Consider the following 6173-nt stretch of genomic DNA (forward strand, 5'->3'; position numbering starts at 1 on the left):
GGTTGGCCCAGGATCGAGCATTGTTTCGTTCTGCTGTGCATGGGGTCGCTATGAGTCGGTTCCGACTCGATGGCACCTGACAACAACAACAACAATGCCTAGAATACGGATTGCATTCCATTTCATTTCTGAGAACTTAAAATTTTCCTAAATTCATATTTCATAAATTCATTGTTTTGATTATTAATGGATGCTTACAGATATTTTTCCTCATTTTGAGTCATGCACATTCATCAAATGAAGGTCCCAAAAGCTTTACTCCATTCATGTCATAATAGTCAACTCTACTTTGAGAAGGCAGCTTCTCCTCAGTGGTACTTAAAGTGCTTCCAACCTGAGGTGCTCATCTTTCAGCACTATACTTGACAATATTATGGTGTCCTTCATCATGTTTCAGTATCCAGTGTTCTGGTGCTGTCTAATAGCATTCCACTGCTATTCATAAAGATAGCGTTATTTTCCTCCCTTGGAGTGGTACATAGTTTTGAACTGCCAACATTGAGGACAGCAATCCAATGCTTATTCTGAAATTACATGGTGCATTCAATGAGTTTAATGATGTTAAATCACCCTCTAATGTTTTCAAAGGACAAATTGGGGAAAAAAGTGTTTGATTTTATGATAAGATCCCAACAACGTGAAAGTTGAAAGTGAGTAGTGAGGAAGATAGGTAAGCTTCTTCCTTTTAATAGAGGGACCAAATATCAAGGACAGTCACTTTCTCTTTTTCCTGTTTTATTAATATTAACAAGTCTTCAGAGAGTGGAAAAGTATGAACCAATTTACCTAATTGTGAGCTCTGGGCATTTCACACTCAAGGCCATACACCAATAAATAACCTGCCTGTGCCCTTTCAGTATGCCTGTCTATATTTCAACAAGTAACCCAGTACTCTTATATTGACTAATATTTTGTCCCAGTTCAACAAGACTGATATCTGTGCCTCTCTCTACTGTGATTGTCTGCCTCAGGATGCCCATGCGTGAGTCAATCTTCCTTCCAGTCCTGATGAAGGAGTCAGGCCTCATCACATTCCAGGTAGCAGAAGTATGGTAGGCTGCACTACTTAGTCGTGCCCTAACAGAGACCAGAGCAACCCAGTGAGTGTCATGGGAAACTATGGATAGAGGGGCTGGGGAGCATTATTTCCTTCTCATCAGGACAAGGAAACAGGGATTGTCAGATGGCATGTTCTGACGTGCTAACTGTCACCTCATAAGCCTGTGCAGTCAGAAGTCTAAGAAGAGTTTTAACTTCTTCTACATTGACTCCAGCTCCTATAGGCACTTCCCCACTAGATTAGGAAATGAGTTTTTCTCACCTATCCTGTAAACACAACAAAATGATCTTATAGATAATGATGATTATGACAGTGATGATAATGGTATCATGAATGCATATTGAAAGTTGTCTAGTGCCAGGACTTGAGCAAAATTTTTTGTGTAACATGTTTCCTTTTTTTTTTGCACACCCACCCTAGAAAAGAGCAGTACACATTGCTGTCATTTTACAGAAAAGACAAAAAAAATGTTTGTTTTTTTGCCAATTTGTACCAGGTCATGTCCAGAATAAAACCAAAGCCTTGTTGAATTTGGGCAGTGTTACAAGAGACACAGACACCTGGATATATTCTTCTCTGCACACTTATCTTGCCCTGATTTCACTTCCTTGATCTCTCCCTGCACACTGTGCTCCTTGATGTGGGGTTTCTTCTAGGTGTCAATGGACAGCAGTCACTGTCTCTGACTTGTTATGGTGCCTTGACTATCATACAGATATTTAAGAATACAGGAAAGAATTACATCAGAAATGAACAGATGTTAATCCAGGAAGGGTTTTTCTCTTGCCCCTTTCCTGGATTTTGTTTCAGCTGTTCACTTCCTTCTTCATCCTCATCATTTAGTTCACCTGGGTTACAAAGGGAGCCTTAAAGCTAGTATCTTGGATCTCATTCGTAGTCAGGAAGCTGGAATGATTTTAAAGGTGTAATATAAATATATCTTGGTTTAGTTCTGTGGACTTATGCTTTAAATAATTTTAAATATGAGGAAACAAGGTGAAAATGGCTAATGTATGGGCCTGAGTGACAAACAATATTAGTGTGAATCCTGTCTGCTCAACTTATGATTTGTTGCCCGTGGGGAAGTTCTTCATCCCTCAAAATCTGTATTTCTATCTAAGCTATGTAGTTCACAGCTGAAATATATAGAGAGATCTGAATGATTATACTTTTTAATTATATATGTGACTAAAAGTGTGATAAATGTTTATAGTTAAAGCCACATTGATTTTGTGTATTGTTGTTATTATTAATATTAATTATATAAAGATTCATATCATTCAACTAAAATATCCAGTAATCTGAAATTTTTTTGGTCTGCATTCTTATGAGAATCTTTTATTTACTTTCTTTTATAAATGGATATTGAATGATTGTAATAAAACATCTGAGTCTCATTCATTTCCAATTCCCCAGAGCCTATACTATTCAAAGCACAGGATAGGCTACAACCACTATGATAACAACAAATCTGTATTCAATATGGAGTAAAGCATTCCTTGATTAGAGTGTAGGCTGCATGGCTTTGACATTAACTGCTTTCATGCTTGAACTTTCATTCTTACAAGGATTTCTCGTAGGACTAGAGACAAAATAAAAAAGGACATGAGGCTACTTATATCAAGGGCTTCATATGGGAAATGTGGAGATTATCATTAAAAAAAAAAAACCAAAAAAACAGAGAAAAGGGTTAAAATGAAATCTTCTTGTGTGAACATTTTATGATTTTAAAACATTATCATATATTCTGGGATTATTAAGTGCTGTTAAGTCAGTTAAAATTCATAGCAACCATATGCCTAACAGGAAAACTGTCTGGTCCTGAATTATCCCCTAAATTTTTGTCACATTTGAGCTTATTTTTACTGCCACTGTGCCAATACATCTCATTGGGGACATTCCTCTTTTTGCCGACCCTCCACTTAACCATGTTTAATGCCTTTCTCCAGGGACGTGTCCCTCCTGATAACATGCCCAATGTACGTGAGATGAAGTCTTATCATCCTGAATGTTAAGGAATATTCTGGATGTATTTCCTCCAACACAGATTTGTTTGGTATTCTGGAAGTCCATGGTAGTTTTAATATTCTCCTTCAACAATATAATTCAAATGCATGAATACTTCTATGGTCTTCGTTACTTTCACATGCATATGGGACATAATAGGGTTCTATTTTTTCTCATTAAAAAAAAATATATTGGGACTATGTTTCAACCATTAACCCACTACTCTGATACTATTATTCTGATTAAAAATCAAAGTCCAGGTATGTATTAAGTGCCAACCCTATGCTAGCTGTCTCAACTCCATCTATGTGGTTGGTGGCCGAGAGCTAAAAATGGAGAGCTCAGCCTAGACTTAGTCATGTGCTATGATAGGCTGTCATTCAAATGGGATGAATCAGACCCGCTGCCTTATGCCATATATGGCCACTCAGTGCTGTCTCATATGGACCTTGTCTATGTCATTGGTGGCAAAGGCAGTGGCAGAAAGTACCTGAACAAGATGTGTGTCTATGACCCCAAGAGTGGAAGGAGCTAGCACCCATGCAGACTGCCTGCTCACTCTTTGGGGCCACAGTCCATGATGGTCACATTTTTGTAGCTGCTGGGGTCACAGACACTGGGCTGACCAGTTCTGCTGAAGTGTACAGCATCGCAGACAACAAGTGGTCACCCTTTGAGACCTTCCCACAGGAGCGCAGCTCCCTCAGCCTCATCAGCCTGGTGGAGATGCTCTATGCCTTGGGTGTCTTTACCACACTGGAGACCGAGTCTAGAGACCTGGTCCCTACAGAGCTCAATGACATCTGGAGGTACAACAAAAAGGAAAAAAAAGTGGGAGGAAGTCTGAGATAGATCATCTATGAGGTCGGGGCCATCTTCCTACTTGTTCAGCTCAATGTGTTGTGCCTGAACAAGATGTGACCAGCACGGGGTGCCCAACACAAGTACCTTCCCATTCTGTAGCCACACAAGCCTGGCCTTGAGGGGTAGGTGGGGCCTGGAGGTGGGGCCCCCCCTGGATTTCTTCATGGTACCTGAGCAGCCACTTAGTCAGTGAAAGAAAGTGCTGCTCACTGGCAGCCTTCTGGCAGGAATGAGAACTTCCAGACCTCACCAATGTCTCCATATCCCACAGTGGGCCTTCTTGGCTCATGAACTGGAACTGTCCGGGGCTGGCCTGGGGCCAGTTTTGGCTCTCTCCCAGCCTGGCTGTATGTGCTGGGTAAATTTCCCCATAGGACTCAGTCTCCTCACTTGCCTCATGGGAAGTCTCCTCACCAAGCACACTTTGCAGGTGGATAAGTCTCCTTTTTTAAGAAGAATAAAGTGTCTTCCAAGCAAGCAAAAAAACAAAAAACAAAAAACAAACAAACAAACAAAAACTTATATTCTAAGGGAACTTTTATTTAGTCTTCATTTCAAAGCAATCTAGTTAAAAACGAGTTGAAGGTCAGAGTAAAGAAAAGCACACAACGACCAACCTTGAGACAGAGAGATGAATGGATGGACAAAAGGAGACGGGGAACAGACAGACCCAATGACAGACAGATGGGGAGCGAGGTAGCCACTGCTCAGTGACTCCATGTCAGATCTTTTCCATTTTTGAAACCATGTTATCACAGATTCAGGTCAGCGCATCCTTTTCTTTTGTCTTCTGCTCGATGGTCTTCTCCAGCGAGTGGAAATGCATCTGCTCCTTCCTCAGGCCTGCCTGGAAGGCCAGCGCCTCTGCCTACACCTTGCTGTGCACCTGGGTGATCTTGTTTGCTTGACTGAGCTTCTCTTCTGCATGGGTCTTGAGCACTTGGTATTTCTGGTTTTCCTTCTCAAGTCTCAATATGTAATCTTCAACACACTTCTTCAGGGACTCTTCATTCTTGTTTGTGATGGGTATTATTCTATTTCCAGGTAACAGAAGTTGAGAGATTTAAATGCACTCCAAGTTAATGTATTTGGAATTTGTTCTCCTGATTTCTATTCTAGAACACCTTCTCTTCAACCAGAGATAAATGTTTCTGGGTTTTTTTTTCAGATGAATAATTGAAGACTGAACAATTAATTCTTCTACTTAAACTCGGTGAGTAGATCTGTGAATTAAGAAAATGGGCCAAATAGTTTATAGGGAACTTTATAGCATGAATCTTGTGAATTGCAGGGTTTTCTATGAATAGTAATACATTTTACTGAAAACGTTTGACATTTGAACAATGGTCCTATTGTTGTTGCTGAATGCCTTCAAGTCAAATCCATCTCATAGCAAGCATACATAGGGTTTCCAAGTCTTTAAATCTTTGTAAGAGCAGAAAGCTTCATCTTTCTCCCTCGGACCTGCTGGTGGATTTGAACCATAGACCTCAGGTTTATAGTCCAGTGGTTGTCATACAGAGTCATTGTGCTTCAGTATTTTCAGTACAGGATTGTAATTTCCCTGTGAATCTATCATGGTATGACCATTACTATATAACTTTCTCCATTATTTTTAGCTCCGTACCTTTACAATATGAGCATGTAGCTGTAGCTGACTATTTGTAAAGAAATGTTGGCAATTATTAGTATTTGGACATGAATCAATTTTACAACTCGAATAACTAAGCTCAATGCACATATAATATAGAAAATTCCCAGTTGATTAATATGGAGAATTTTTACTATGATGATCTTAATAAGAAATTGGCACGTATAATGAGTCTTTCCTGAGTAATACCGCAAATCATTTGTTGTTGTTGACAGGTACCATCAGATCATTTCTTAACTCTTAGCGACTTTATGAACAGTAGAACGAAACAATGTCTGGTCCTGTACCCTTCTCACAATTGTTATGTCTGAGTTTATTGTGGCTGCCATTGTATTATTTCATCTTCTTAAGGCTCTTTTGTTGTTCACATTGCCAAGCACAATGTCCTCTTCCAGAGTGTAGTCCTTCCTGAAAATATGACCAAAGTACAATAGATAAAGTCTCGCCATCCTTGCTTCTAAGGGGCATTCTGACTGTACTTTTTCCATGACAGATTTGTTTGTTCTTCAGGAATCCATAGTACTGTCAGTATTCTTCACCAGCAGCAAGGTTCAGTTCTTCTACAGTCTTCATTATTCATTCAAATTTCAT

The 6173-nt window shown here is 39.6% G+C and overlaps 1 pseudogene; it reads left to right on the forward strand.

The window, feature by feature from the left end:
- The first annotated feature begins 2579 nt into the window (after positions 1-2579).
- Positions 2580-3988, forward strand: LOC102813274 (annotated as a pseudogene).
- The last annotated feature ends 2185 nt before the right edge of the window (positions 3989-6173 follow it).

Source organism: Chrysochloris asiatica, unplaced genomic scaffold (assembly GCF_000296735.1).
Source record: "Chrysochloris asiatica unplaced genomic scaffold, ChrAsi1.0 scaffold00491, whole genome shotgun sequence".
NCBI lineage: Eukaryota > Metazoa > Chordata > Mammalia > Afrosoricida > Chrysochloridae > Chrysochloris > Chrysochloris asiatica.